The following is a 16,418-nucleotide window of genomic DNA, read 5'->3' as shown; positions in this document are numbered from 1 at the left end:
CATTTACCAAAACAATAAGAAACACCACAATCACCTATCCTCCATGAATTTATATATATATATATGTATATATATATATATATATATCTTTTTCAACCACATATCACTTTTAATTCCATACCATCGCAAACGAGACTGAGAGTCACTCGAAGGAGGCATCCTTTGGAAATTGAAATGTGGACGAGCCAAGGATTCGAACCCAGCTAACCTGTAACAAAGTTACATTGACGTAAACCAATATGCTTGATAGCGTATTGGTTTATGTCAATGTAACTTTGTTATGGGTTAGCTGGGTTCGAATCCTCGGCTCGTCCACGTTTCAATTTCCAACGGATGCCTCCTTCGAGCGACTCTCAGTCTCGTTTGCGATGGTATGGAATTAAAAGTGATATGTGGTTGAAAAAGATATTAATTGATCACTGGGAACCATTCAGTGTGTATGTATATATATATATATATATATATATATATATATATATATATATATATATATATAAATTCCTTCACTTTCTGAAATTCTAACAAAGTTTCCCCGAAAAAATATGACCTCATTCAACCTGTGTGAGGAGTGAAAGAAAGCCTATAGATGTTCTACCAAACTATTGCACGCATCTCGAAAAAATTGACCCAGTTTCTCCACTTCTAGGCTAAGGTGAATCAAAATAAGCAAGATTTGTTGGTTTTACATCCTTTTGAGTTGATTTAAGAAAAAAAAAAAAAAATAATAAATAAATAAATAAATGAATAGATAAAATAATACTAAAAAATAGATTTTGGCTCCGACACTGGGGGTGGGTCAGTATATACAACATTTGCCCAGTGATGTATGGGTTAAACAACCTCACCAGCCAGTCCACCATCACTGTACCTCCCTTTTTTAGACATTTCATATGATACCCACCTAACCTAGGTACCTTAACTGCTCTCATCATTTTAATGATTGCTTTCACGTCATCTTTCCTTATTTCTCCTCTATTTTCCTCATTCATCAATGTCTTTTTCTTAGTGCTTCCCACTGCAATTACCTTTCCCACCCTATCCTCCATCACATTTAACAACTCCCTAAAATACTCTGTCCATCATTCTCTTATTGCTCTCTATTTCATTATAATCTTTCCATCTCCACCTTTTCCCTTTTCTTCTCTACTTGATTCACCTCTTCTCTTAATTTCCTTCCAAAACATCTTTATATTACTTTCAAAATTTTCTGCCACACCCCATTTCACATCTGCACTCCTCTTTACCTCCTTTATCTTAAGCTTTACTTCTCTTCTTTCTTTGTTGTCATATGATTCTTTCATTCTGTTTCATAACCAATCTGTGAATGTTTGTTTCTTCTCTTTTACAACCTTCTTTGGTTCATCATCCTACCACTTACTACCCTTCCTTCCATTACTATTTCCTCCCATCCTCCTTGTTCCACACACCATCTTTGCACACCTTGTGAGTCCCTACTTGAAACATCCCCATTCCTCCTCAACTCCTAGCTTTGCTCTATCTTTTACTCCCTTTCACTCTCCTCTCAGCTTCTTTTTGTACTCCTGCTTTTCTTCCTCATTTAGGTAGTTTATTCTAAGCACCTCCCTACCTTTTGCCCTTTTCCTCTTTCTCCATCTATCCTCCACTCTCAATTTACCTTCCACCAAAAAATGATCTGATATTCCCCCACTCTCTCCCCTTAGAACACGTACATCCAAAAATCTTCCTACTCTTCTCATGGTTACCACTATATAGTCCATTAACAAACTACCTACCACACTTCCATCCACCACCCTCTCCCATGTGTACTTATGCCTGACTTTCTTCCTAAACATTGTATTTGCAATCATCAACTCTCTAGACACATTTCCACCATCATCTCTCCACTATGATTTTTTCCTGGAGCTCCACACTTCCTAACCATTTATTGGTTCATCCCCTACCCTACCATTGGAATGTCTCAATACCACTCATTTAAATGTATCCAAAAAGCTTCCCTTTCTTATACACTCGTCTCACTACCAGGACTATATGCACTTACAAAGACCCACATCTCCCTTCCCAGTTCCACCTTCATCCAAATTAACCTTGAAGAAACCTCCTTCCACTCTATCATATACTTAACTATCACTTCACTTACTAATATAGCTACCCCTTCTCTCTTCCCTCCTGACTCCCAACTACACTTCCAAACACAAACTTCCCCCTTTCAACTTGGTTTCACTGAATGTCAACACATCCATCTTTCTTTTCACAAATGCACTGCCTATCTCTTCCCTTTTACTCTCATCTGTACCACATCCATGAACATTGAAGACCCAAACCTTAGGGTTCTGGTTGGAAAACTCCTTCCAGACCCTCTTATGCCTTTGCATATTTTTAGGAATGTCCCCTTTGGGGCTACAGAGAGTAGGATGCCTAGTCCTATCCCAGCCCATATTTTTCACCTTTTTACAACTCAAATGGGAACACTCAGTGGCAGTATTCTTTCTTCTCTTCCATGGGGTTTGGCAAAAAGGAAACGAATATTCAGATAAAAGGTACAGGACAGTGATAAAAGTGGGGGGACTGCAATTCAGAGGGGCAGTTGCAGTATAGTAGTTTAATTTCTCTATGAATACAGATTTCCTCTGTCACACACAAAATGATGTATGGCTCTGGTCTGTAGGGGTGCCCCATATAGACCCTAAAGGATCACTACATTTATATTGTGTGTGTATATATATATATATATATATATATATATATATATATATATATATATAAATACTAAAGGCTTTTTCCCTCTTATAAGGGAGGTAGCTAAAAAACAATGACATAAAATCCGCTCGCACCCATTCCATCCCCATATACTCCACTCCCATCCACCACCCTTCCCTCCCTTGTTTCTGGGCTCCTCCTGGATGACGGGTCATCCCTACATCTCACCTACTGCCCTGGGTAAGAAGCAGTGTCGCAAGACACAGCACATCCACAGCAAGGCTGCTTCATTAAACTGGTGACCCCCCCACCCCACCCTCTCTGTCCCCTCATGCAAAAATGGAGAAGGGGAGAAATCCCTTCGGGCTGTTTCAATTCATTTTTCCCACATACTCCTTCACACCCCATCCCCCACCCACTCCCTTTCATGCATCACAGTAATTATCCATACAGAACCATTCTTCATTAATCCCTGTCTTCTGTCCTTCCTCAACAGACATTCCCCTCTTTCCCAATGCCCTTTTACTCCATCCATCTCATCCTTGGTACCCTCATGTTCACTCCTTCTGCCTCTGCCTTCCACACCTCTTTTACTAATATTTCTTCACTCATTCTTTCCATGTGTCCAAACCATCCCAATACTCTTTCATCAACCTTATCTTCCAACTCCCCTGCCACCCTCTTCTCCTCCTCATTTATCACTCTATCCAGCCTAAACCTTATCATACTTCTAAGGCACCTCATTTCAAACTCCTCTTTTATGTTCCATGTTTCTGACCTTTACAGTGCTGTCGACACAATCACTCCTTCATACAATCTCCTCTTGGCATCCATTCCCAAATGTCTATTTCTCTTTACACTTTTTAATCCTCTAACATATTTACTTGCTTATCTTAATGTACATTCTACCACCACCTCCACTCCCTTTCCCGCCACATTTGCACCCATGTATCTAATAATATCCACTTCCTCCAGTATCTCCCTTAATACTCACTTTGAGCCTGCTGCCACTTTCTCCCCTTGTACATCTCATCACCTTACATTTACCCACATTTATTTTCAACTTCCTTCTTCTGCATAACTTCCCAAACTATGTCACTAACTTTCTCAATTCCTCTTATCCAGCTGCAAGTGCAGTGTCATCAGCAAACAACAACTGGCTTATCTTCCTCTTTACTCCATTTTCTTTAACCATCTCTAGTCCCTGACCCACTACCTTTTCATTTGACTCTTGCACCACCCCATCCATGTATAAATTGAACCGACACTGCAACATAACACATCACTGGCAAAGTCCCAACTTTACCTCAAACCACTCACTCTTTCCATTTCTGATTCTAACACAAGTTCTACTACTCTTGTAAAAACTCTTGACTGTTCTTAAAAACTTTCCACCTATCCCATATATCTGCAGTACCTCCCAAATTGACTTCAATTCTATCCTGTTATAAGCTTTTTCTAAATCCATAAAGGTCCAAAAAACACCCTTACCTTTTCCTAAACCTTTCACATATCTGTTTTACCACAAAAATCTGATCCATGCTCCCCTACCTATCCTACACCTACACTGTTCCTCACCAATTACTCCCTCTGTTCCTCTCCCAATCCTCTCAAGACCCATAAGTCTTCCCAACTACACTTAACAAACTGATCCTTCTGAAACACCTAAACTCACACTTGTCCCCTTTTCCCTTGTAAAGTGGAACCATACAGGCACTCCTCCAGTCCTCTGGCACTCTACCCCCTCTTAAACATTAAGTAACCTCACCAGCCAATCCACCATCACTGTACCTTCTATTTTTGGACAGTCTGCATGACACCCATCCAACCAAAGTGCTTTACCTACTCTCAACTTCTTAACAACTGCCTTCACTTCATCTTTCCTTATTTCTCTTTCATTTTCCTCACTCATCACAGCCATTTTCTTAGCACTTCCCACTGCAACTACCTTCCCCTCCCTATCTTCCTTCACATTTAGCAACTCCCTAAAATACTCTGCTCATCTTCCCCTTACAGCTGTCTCTTCCATTATAATCTCTATCTGCATCTTTTACCTTTTCTTCTCTACTTGATTTGCCTCCTCTTCCTCTCTTAATTTCTTTCCAAAACATTTTTTTATTACATTCAAAGTTTTCTGTCATACTCTTATCCCATTTAATATCCTCTCTCCTCTTTGCCTCCTTTATCTTATACTATACTTCTCTTCTCTTTGTACCTCTCATACGGTTCTCTTGTCTTATTTTGTAATCAACCTGTGAATGCCCACTTCTTCTCTTCTACAACCTTCTTTGCTTCATCATCCCACCATTCACTACCATTTCTTCTATTTCCTCCTGTCCTCCTTATTCCACACACCATCTTTGCACACATTGTGACTCCCTCCTTTAACCCTTCCCATTCCTCCTCCACTCCTAATTCAACTCTATCCTTCACTCCCTCCCACTCCTCCCTCATCTTCTTGTACTCCTTCTCCTTTTCTTTCTCATTCAAGGAGTTCACTTTAAGCACCTCCTTAGCTTCTGTCCTTTTTCTCTATCTCCATTTATCCTCCACTCTCAACTTACCTTCCACCAAAAAATGATCTGACATTTCCCCACTCTCTCCCCTTAAAATATGTACATCCTTAACTCTTCCTGTTCTATGGGTTACCACTATATAGTTCATTAACACTATCTACCACTCTTCCATTCACCACCCTCTCCCATATATACTTATGCTTGACCTTCTTCCTAAACATTGTATTTGCTATCATCAATTCTCTAAACATATCCAGCATCACCTCTCCACTACAACTTTTTTCCTCGATCACCACCCTTCCCAACCCCTGTGTGTGTGTGTGTGTGTGTGTGTGTGTGTGTGTGTGTGTGTGTGTATTTACCTAGTTGTATTATATGGGAAGAGAGCTATGATCGTGATGACCTGTCTTTGTATCTCTCAGCATCAATTTTTTTTCTTAACCCCTTCAATACAATGACGCCTACGTAGGCGTCATGAGGAGCAAGTGGGTACGCGAGGATGCCGATGTCGGCATATTGATTATATTGTAGTTGTACCTGCGTGACCCCCCATACTCTGTAAATTGGCTTCATCATATTTTCTATGGTTATCAAATTTCACGGGTGAAAGAGAACGAGCAATACAGCGGTAACTTTACTTTTTATAATGCGAGTATTAAAACGCAATATCGCACATCTGGCAGTTAATGCTGCCCACGAGATTTTGGCTCGTATTGAAGGGGTTAAAATCTTGAATAGTGTTTGCACACACTGTTTTGTTGTCTAATTTGTTCCAAGTATCTATCACTCTGTGTGGAAAGCTGTTCCTTTTCAGATCTCTTCTGTAACTATCCTTTTTTAGTTTCTTTTCGTGTCCTCTTGTTTTACCATTATCCCATATTAACAAGTCATTCTTATCTAAGACTTCCATTTCTTTCATTATTCTATAGTCAGCAAGTCACCTCTTTCCCTTCTTTGTTCCAAAGTTGGTAATTCTAGTTTGGACAGTCTTTGCTCATATGTCAGTTCAGAAAGAGTTGGTGCTAGTTTCGTTGTTGCTCTTTGTATTATTTCTAATCTTTTTATATTCTTTTTGGTACTGGGTGTCCATAGCGTTGCTGCGTACTCAAGTTTTGGTCTTAAATTTTTTTTCTTATCATTTCCTCATCCAAATAAGGGTGTGTGTGTGTGTGTGTATTTACCTAGTTGTATTTTAAGGGAAGGGGAGCTATGCTCGTGGTGTCCTGTCTTTGTATCTCATTTTATCTAAACTATTTTTGAATTCATGTATTGTTTTTGCACACACTACTTTCTCATCTATCTTGTTCCAAATGTCTATTACTCTGTGAGGAAAGCTGTTCTTTTTCACATCTCTTCTATAGCTGTCTTTCTTGATTTTCTTTCCGTGTCCTCTTGTATTTCTATCATCCCATTTTATTAGATCCTCTCTATCAATAATTTCTATGCCTTTCATGATTCTGTAAATAGCTATCAAATCTCCTCTCTCTCTCTCTTCTTTGCTCTAGTGTCTATAGCTCAAGTTTTGCCAGTCTCTCTTCATATGATAGTTTTGAGAGTGTTGGTGCCAATTTTGTAATTGCTCTTTGTATTCTTTCAAAAAAAAATTTATACATTTTTTTGTACTTGGTAACCACATCGTTGCTGCATATTCCAATCTTTGTCTTATCAGAGTGATTAGTATTTTCTTCACCATTTCTTCATCCAGGTATGTAAATGCCACTTTGATTGTTCTTATTAAATTATAAGTTTCACCAAAAATCTTATTTATATGTTTCTCAGGTGACATATTATTCATAACAATGACTCCCAGGTCCTTCTCATTTTCAACTTTTTTATACTTTCTTCTCCCAATTTATATGATCCTGTTATTCTGTTTTTGCTTTTTCCAAATTCCATTATACTACACTTTTTAGTATTGAACTCCATCTCCCACTTCCTACTCCATTCCCAGACTTTATTTAGATCACTCTGTAGTGATTCACAATCTTCTTCTGTGTTCACTTTTTTTAATAGTTTTGCATCATCTGCAAAGAAGCTCATATAGCTTTCAATTTCTTCATCCATATCATTAATATATATAGCAAACATTATTGGGGCCAAAACTGTTCCTTGTGGAACACCACTTATCACTTCATCCCAATTTGAGTGTTTGTCTCTTATCACTACTCTCCTTTTTCTTTCTTGCAAAAAGTCTTCCATCCACTTAAGCAGTTTGCCCTCTATTCCTCCTTCAGTTTCTAATTTCTTAAGCAACTTCTTCTGTGGTACTATGTCAAAAGCTTTTTTTAGGTCTAGAAATGCACAATCAGCCCATCCATCTCTTTCTTGTATTATATCTTTTAGCCTTGAATAGAAACATATTAAATTGGTGACACATGAACGTCCTTGTCTGAATCCAAATTGCCTTGGATTTAGCACATTTTTTCTAAATATTTTACCCATCTACTTTTGACAATTCTTTCACAAATTTTTGCTATTGTACTTGTTAGAGAGACTGGTCTATAGTTGGTAGGGTCTTCTTTATTTCCCCCTTTATATATAGGTACTATATTTGATTTTTTCCAATCTTCTGGAACTTTTCCTTCTTTCAAGGAACTATTTATTATGCTATGTATTTTGTCTGCCAGTTCATTCCTGCATTCTTTCAAAATCCAGTTTGCTACTTCATCTGGTCCATGCGATTTTCTGACATCAAGATTACTCAAGTGTTTCATTATTTCATTCTTTGTTACTTCTATTTCTTTCATAGGGGGGACTTTCTCTTTCCATTCGATCTCTTCAGGTTGTATGTTCTCCCTTGTAAACACTGATTTAAAATGCTTGTTCATAATTTCCGCTATTTCTATTTCCAGAGCTCTGTGTATTCAACTCCTCCTTGTCTTAATTTCTCCAAATCTTGTTTTTCAGTTTGTTGTTTACAAATCTGTAGAATAATTTTGGTTGATCTTTACATTTTTCTATGATATCTTTTTCATATTTTCTCTTTTCCTCTCTGCACACTTGTACATATTCATTTCTATAACAAGTATATATTTTCCATTTTTCAGGCCTTTTGTCTTTCTTCCATTTGGGCCAAGCTTTATCTTTTGTCTTTCAACTCTCTACAACTTTTGCTGAACCAGCACTTTATATATTCTTTTTCTTGTTTTTGTCTTGGGACATACTTTTCCATTCATTTTTTGTAAATTTTTGTCAAAATATTCCATTTCTCTTCCACTGTTGTTTCTTCTTAGTATATTTCTTCCCAGTTTTCTTTTTGAAAGAATTCTCTTATTTTATCAAAGTTTGTTTTTTCATACATCATTCTTCCTTTTCTATATTGTTCATTTCTTTTCATGTATTTTTCCTAATTTAGTTCCAGTTCAATCAATATGTGGTCACTTTTACTTATTGGTGTTTATATTCAATCTTTTCCACTATTCTAGGTTCAGATGTGATTATTAGGTCTAGTCTCGATGTTTCTTCTTCATTTCTATACCTAGTGTTCTCCTGTATCCACTGTGTCATTGTATGGTCAATAATCATCTCGAGTAGAACATTTCCCCATGAGCCGTCTCCACCCTTTACTGTCATCTCTTCCCAGCAGACTTCTTTGCAATTAAAGTCGCCCATCATAACTATTCTTCATCCATCTTCCATTATCTTATTTAATGTTATCCTTGTGTCTTCTAACATACTCTTATGTTTACTCTCTTCCCACGAGGCTGTTTTTGGAGGCACATAATTTATCACGAACTTTCTGCTCTTCTTATCTGTCTTCCACTTCGATCATAATCATCTCTACTGTATTCTTTCCATATGTGACACACCTCACATTTATATCCTTCTTAGTCAGGAACATAACTCCACCCTCTTGCTTTGTCTCTCTGTTTCTACTCCAATAATTATATGCATCACTGCCTACACTGTTGGGTGGTAGCAGACCTTTTAATTTCGTTTCTACAATTCCCATTATGTCCGGTTCTTTTTCCTTCTGATAATCATTCAGCTCATTCAGTCCTGTTATTAATCCATCTATATTTGTGTAAGACACTTTTAGTTTTCTGCCACTTCCATTGTATTCTCTGTTTCCCTTTTGTTTTTCTCTTGTGTGTCGTATTTCCTTATTTTCATATTCACTACTCTCCAATAGAGTTTCTCTTTTTCTGACTCTGTTCTGTTCTCTTTTTTTTTCCTTAGCTTCAGGTCTTTTCTTATTTTCCTCCTCTCTTTCCTCTTTATTCATTTCTCTTTTTATCCATACCTTTTTATATTGTTCACTTGTTGCTAGTTTCCCTGTTTTTGCTAAGATATTCTCTGCCATCGTTTGTGACCTGAATTTAATCTTGATTGGTCTGGAATTATCTGTACTATACTTCCCGAGTCTATACATCTCTTCAATTTGTTTCATGATTTCAGGTTCATCTTCCTGAGCTAATTCTAGTAAACTGCTTACTTTTTCTTTTTCCTCATTCATTCTTGTGGTTCTATTTGGGCTATATTTCTCTTCCATTCCTAATATAATTATACTTTTTTTTTTTAATCTGCTAACTCCCTTACTATATTCTCCTTCTGTCTCATCACTTTAATAACCGATTCTTCAGTTTGTTCTTTCATTTGCGATTTAATTATGTCAGTAAATGCAACTCTACTGTTTTCTAGGATCTTTTTCCAACCCTGTGCTTCCTTTGTTATGGCCTCTTTATTGTCTTTATTATTCCTCTTTAATTCCTCATTCTCCTCTTTTACTTCTTTTAACTGCCTTTTTAAATTTTCTATTTCTTTAGTTAAGTTTTTGTTCACCTTCTCAAGTTCTTCTAGTTTTTCAACTTTTTGCACAATCTTTGCTACATTACCGAACCTCTTCTCCCAATGTTCGGCCATTTGTTCAAGTTTTTCCTCTAGTCTTGCCAATTGGGGGAGGTTGGTAGCCCCCCTCATTAAATCCCTGGAAATCATTTTCTTCACCTTCCATTGTGCTCCTCTTATCTATATTTCTAATCTTAATGTTTTTACTGATATTTTCCATTTCCCCAGTGTCGTCAGCTGATCTTTTGTTTACATTTTTCCTGCTGTCAGGGGAAGCCCGTTCGTATCCCTCCTCATTTTCTTCCATTTCCCTCAGTAATCCCTCCCCTTCTCCCCTTTTAATACCTTTTTACTACACCACGAGAATTCCCCTTCCTTACAAATACAAAAAGGTACTTCCTCGTAGTTGAGATCCACGAAAAATGCGTTTTTTTTCCCGGATTTCCAATCCACGCCGTGAATCCGACGAAAGTGTGTATTTACCTAGTTGTATTTTACGGGAAGGGGAGCTATGCTCGTGGGGTCCCGTCTTCATATCTCATTTTATCTAAACTATTTTTAAATTCATGTATTGTTTTTGCACACACCACTTTCTCATCTAACTTGTTCCAACTGTTTATTACTCTGTGAGGAAAGCTGTTCTTTTTCAAGTCTCTTCTATAGCTGTCTTTTTTTATTTTCTTTCCGTGTCCTCTTGTATTTCTGTCATCCCATTTTATCAGATTCTCTCTGTCAGTAATTTCTATGCCTTTCATGATTCTGTAAATAGCTATCAAATCTCCTCTCTCTCTTCTTTGCTCTAGTGTCTGTAGTTCAAGCTTTTCTAGTCTCTCTTCATATGATAGTTTTGAGAGTGTTGGTGCCAGTTTTGGAATTGCTCTTTGTATTCTTTCAAGTTTTTTTATACATTTTTTTGTACTTGGTGACCATATCGTTGCTGCATATTCCAATCTTGGTCTTATCAGGGTGATTAGGATTTTCTTCACCATTTCTTCATCCAGGTATGTAAATGCAATTTGATTGTTCTTATTAAATTATAAGTTTCTCCAAAAATCTTATTTATATGTTTCTCAGGTGACATATTATTCATAACAATGACTCCCAGGTCCTTCTCATTTTCTACTTTTTTTATTCCTTCTTCTCCCAATCTATATGCTCCTGTTATTCTGTTTTTGCTTTTTCCAAATTCCATTATACTACACTTTTTTGTATTGAACTCCATCTCCCACTTCCTACTCCATTCCTGTACTATATTTAGATCTCTCTGTAGTGATTCACAATCTTCTTCAGTTTTCACTCTTTTCAGTAGTTTTGCATCATCTGCAAAGAAGCTCATATAGCTTTCAATTCCTTCATCCATATCATTAATATATATAGCAAACATTATTAGGGCCAGAACTGTTCCTTGCGGAACACCGCTTATTACTTCATCCCATTTTGAGTGCTGGTCTCTTATCACTACTCTCATTTTTCTTTCTTGCAAAAAGTCTTCCATCCAATTTAGTAGTTTGCCCTGTATTCCTCCTTCAGTTTCTAATTTCTTAAGCAACTTCTTATGTGGTACTTTGTCAAAAGCTTTCTTTAGGTCTAGAAATGCACAGTCCGCCCATCCATCTCTTTCTTGTATTATATCTATTAGCCTTGAATAGAAACATATTAAATTGGTGATGCATGATCGTCCTTGTCTGAATCCAAATTGCCTTGGTTTAACACTTTGTTTTTTTCTAAATATTTTACCCATCTACTTTTGATAATTCTTTCACAAATTTTTGCTATTGTACTTGTTAGAGAGACTGGTCTATAGTTTGTAGGTTCTTCTTTATTTCCTCCTTTATATATAGGTACTATATTTGCTTTTTTCCAATCTTCTGGAACTTTTCTTTCTTTCAAGGAACTGTTTAGTATGCTATGTATTTTGTCTGCCAGTTCATTCCTGCATTCTTTCAGAATCCAGTTTGCTATGTCATCTGGTCCATGCGATTTTCTGACATCAAGATTACTCAAGTGTGTCAATATTTCATTCTTTGTTACTTCTATTTCTTCCATAGGGGGGACTTTCTCTTTCCATTCAATCTCTTCAGGTTGTTGTTGTTGTCGTTCCCTAGACTGTCTGTCCGAGCCGTCCCGTCTCCCCAAGGAAGGCCACAGCCGAAACTGGGTTTTCCCACAAATCCTTTATAAAGTGTATGTTGTGTTGTTTGCGTGCATGATTGTGTATAATGCAGTCTTCCATTATGTGTTGTATGGTATGGGGTGAAGTGTTACACCCTGGGCAGCTGTTCACAACACGGTCGTCCAGCCTCTTCTGGTAGCTTAGAAGTGCTGGGTGGTGACCGCATCGCAGTCTGGCCAAGTGGACTCTGTCCTTTCGTGGGAGAGAGGATTCAGAAGGGTGGATATCAGGGGGTCTGGCATGCAGCAGTGTGTTGTCTTTCAGTGTGTTAATGGAGCGGTGAGTGATATGATTATGAATATGTTTCCGGAGGCTGGTATTTGGTGGTTGTGGAGGAAGAGAAGAGAGTGTCTGTGCGTAATAAAGGTCTTTGGGTGTAGTTTTAATGTTTCTTGGTGTGTGTGGGTGTTCTGCTATGTAGTGTAGCGGGTGTGATGTGTTTGTGGTGGCTGCAGCAAGTGTTTGTGTGCCTCTCATGTCGAGGTGGTCCTTGACTTTGAGGACTTTTGTTTCATGGTGTAAATGGTGTGTAGGTGTTGTATTTGTGCAGCCTGTAATTGTTTTTAGGGCTTTGTTTTGTATGATTTGAAGGGTGTTGTGGTGTGTCTCACTGAGATTAGGAGCCCATGCAGGACTCGCATAATTCAACACTGAGCGTATGCATTGTTTGTATATTGTTATATTAGTTTCTTTGTTTTGTCCAAATGTTGTTCCAGTGATTGACTTAAGTGCGTTAAGTCTAGGTGTGCATTTGTTTTTTATGTTTGTGAGGTGTTGTTTGAAAGACATGGATGTATCGTATGTTACACCAAGAATTTTCGGTGTGTTTGTGTGTGGTATTAGAGTGTTGTTGATGTAGAGATGAGGTATGTATTTGTGTTCTTTTGTCCAGTTGGTGAGAAGTGTTGCTGTAGATTTGGTTGGAGCTATTTTGAGTCTGTTTGTGATGAACCATGTGTTGAGTGTGTCAAGGTAAGGCTGGATTATTTCTGCAGCTTTGTCTGTGTTACGATGTGTGCATGTGATTGTTATGTCATCTGCGTAGGAAGAGATTTGTATTTCTGAGGTGTCTGGTGTGGGTAAGTCATGCATTTATAGATTAAATAATGTGGGGGATAGAACTGAGCCCTGTGGTACTCCGTTCTTAATGTTTCTGATGTGCGATGATTGGCCATTATATGACACATGAGCATTCCTGCCTGCCAGATAATTGGCCAGCCATCTTTTGGTGTTATTGTGCATGTCTGTGTTATATATTTTATTTGTTAGGTTGTGGCGGGGGATAGCATCAAAAGCTTTACTAATGTCCAATGTTATAAGAAGTGTTCTGTGGTGGGGCCTATCTGAATTGATGCCATCTAAAATTCTTTGTGTGAGGTTTGTCAGAAGAGTGTTTGTGGAGTGTAGTGGCCTAAAACCGTGTTGTGAGTCAGCAAGGGGAATATATGGTGTGACAAGTTTAAGTATTAGGCGTTCAATGACTTTAGAGGGGGTGCAGAGAAGTGTGATTGGGCGGTGCGATGTTGGGATTGTTGGGTCTTTGTTCGGTTTTGGAATGGTGATTATTTTACCATGCTTCCAGATGTCGGGTATAGTGTTGTGTGAATAGCTGTAGTTTGCAATGTTTGTGAGTGTGTGTATACCTTGTGGTCCAATGTGTTTTAGGTGGATGTTGCTTATGTTATCAGGGCCACAGGCAGATGAGTGCTTGAGATTATGCATTATGAGTTTTGTCTGACTGTCTATGAAGGGTGTATAGTCTGAGTCTGTGGGGAAGTCTTTCTTACATCGAATGGTGCGTCGGTCGTCAGGGTGAGATGTAAGATGGCTCGTCTGTGCAAAATGACGTATGAGTGCGTTTGCTTGTTGTCTGTTTGAGGGTAGATTATCTGTTGTTGTGATTATTGCTGCGTGAGAGCGTGTAGTGTTAGTGTTGGATAGTGTGATGCTGTTGAGTGTTTTGTACAATTTGCTGGTGTTTGTTTTGTGATCAAGTGTATTGATAAAGTTTTGCCAATTTTGTGTTTTTTGTTCATGTATTTTATTGGCAATCACAGTGTTTAGTGTTTGTATTTGGTCTGCTATGTTTTGAGGGATAGGTGTGGGGGTATCGTGTTTAAGTGTGTCACGTTGTCTGATGAGGCCTTGGATTTCTGGTGTGAAGTTGGGGTTGTGTGATTTTCTGTTGCCTCTAGGGATGTATCTCTTGTCTGCGTTTTGTATGATTGTATTAAAAGCGTGCACAGCATTGTTTATGTTTGTGATTTTGTGATTGGTGTACTGTTAAGTGTTTCAAAATGTTGTTCTGTCTCTTCAGTAAAAGCTTCCCAGTTAGCTCTCTTGTAATTGGTGTAAGTGTGTCTGTGGCCAGCTGGGGTGCATCTTGTTTTGGTGGTGATGATGATTGGAAGGTGGTCAGAGCCAAGGGCTCCGACCACTCTCCATGATGTTGTTGGGGTTAGGCAGGGGGAGCAAAAGGTGATATCAGGAGAGGAGGGAGTGTAGAGGGCTTGGTATGGGATATGTGTATGATTATGCGTGTCGTTCATGATAGTCAATGAGTCGAATTGAGTCTGTATATCAAGCCCTCTGTCTGTGTCAGGGTTGTCGACATACCAGGCAGACGACTTGGCGTTGAAGTCACCACCCATGATCAGGTTGGGGATTGAGGTTAGTTGGCTAAGTTGAGGTCTGAAGGTGTTTGGAACTGTGGGGGATGATTGGGGGGGAATGTACATGTTAACTATTGTCAGTGTTGAATTGTTGCCTGTGCGGATTCGAATGGATTGGGTTTCTGTTGTGTTATCTGTGGTAGGGAGGAGAATTTTGGTTGTGGCACTTGTGTCAACAAAACAGATGGAGTGGTGGATCAGGGTGATGTTCTCCCTTGTAAACACTGATTTAAAATGTTTGTTCATAATTTCCGCCATTTCTACTTCCTCAGTGTATTCAACTCCCTCTTGTCTTAATTTCTCCAAGTCTTGTTTATTTTTCAGTTTATTGTTTACAAATCTGTAGAATAGTTTTGGTTGATCTTTACACTTTTCTATGACATCTTTTTCATATTTTCTCTTTTCCTCTCTGCACGTTTGTACATATTCATTTCTATAACCGGTATATATTTTCCATTTTTCAGGTCTTCTGTCTTTTTTCCATCTGGTCCAGGCTTTGTCTCTTTTGTCTTTTAACTCCCTACAACTTTTGTTGTACCAGCATTTTACATATTCTTTTTCTTGGGACATACTTTTCCACTCCTTTTTTGTAAATTTTTGTCAAAATATTCCATTTCTCTTCCACTGTTGTTTCTTCTTGGTATATTTCTTCCCAGTTTTCTTGTTGAAAGAATTCTCTTATTTTATCAAAGTTTGTTTTTTCATACATCATTCTTCCTTTTCTATATTGTTCATTTCTTTTCATATATTTTTCTTCATTAAGGGGGTACGCGACACCTGGAGGTCATTTTCTAAAATATTTAGAGTAAAGAGCTGAAACTTCTCAGGAAAAATAGGTATCCATATTGCCTACATTTTAGGTGAAGCAGAATGATGTATGTACACATGTACGTATACCAGTAGCGACATTTAAAAGTGCACAGCACCATAATACGTGGACCAATTTGTTTTATATTTTGGCTATGATTAGTCAGTAGGCACACCTAGGGCCGGTCATTGAGTAATTGAACAATTTCCTTTATACTTTTGCATACAGGCATTTCAATTTTAATGTCTGGCAAAAATCGTGAAAAATACAATTTTTTTTGCTCGTTTCCATTATTACTCCGAACTCTTTCATCCTATTCAAAATATTCGAACGATCGGTCCTAGCAGTTACTAAAAGTAATATTCCCTGTAAGTTTCATCTAAATCTGATGTATATTAGATTTTTTATGATTAAAAAAAAGTAGAAAAATATCGAACGGAGATATGGCAACTTGAAATATGAATATATCTGTAACTTGCTTATAGTTTCACCAATTTGACTGATTTTTCATGGCTTAATTCTTATTATATAATAAGTACAGTAAAAATTATCAACATATTTTAATTATAAGTACTTTAAATACTGATAAACTAAAGTATAAGTATGTCACAGTAGTGACGACGCACAGACGACAACATCATATAATTTGCTTTTTTGCACCTTTGGCGGTTTCTTCATACGAAACCTCTCTGCTGGGGGTCTTCAGGGTATCTAAATCATTGGAAAGAGGTTTATTTTCCAGTAGTGGGCGCCTTCTCTTTCCTCATCAGATTCCCCTCGCC

At 37.9% G+C, this 16,418-nt stretch overlaps 1 protein-coding gene across 2 annotated transcripts in view; it reads right to left on the bottom strand.

Annotated features, from left to right (window-relative positions):
• The window catches only part of Spt5 (Transcription elongation factor subunit Spt5), a 188,025-nt gene that overhangs the window by 65,942 nt on the left and 105,665 nt on the right, over positions 1-16,418 (bottom strand). The window lies entirely within an intron of this gene.

This window comes from Oratosquilla oratoria, chromosome 16 (assembly GCF_046742065.1).
Source record: "Oratosquilla oratoria isolate Oo_2021 chromosome 16, ASM4674206v1, whole genome shotgun sequence".
NCBI lineage: Eukaryota > Metazoa > Arthropoda > Malacostraca > Stomatopoda > Squillidae > Oratosquilla > Oratosquilla oratoria.
The sequence above is the reverse complement of the archived record's forward strand: the minus strand, read 5'-3'. Positions and strand labels throughout refer to the sequence as shown.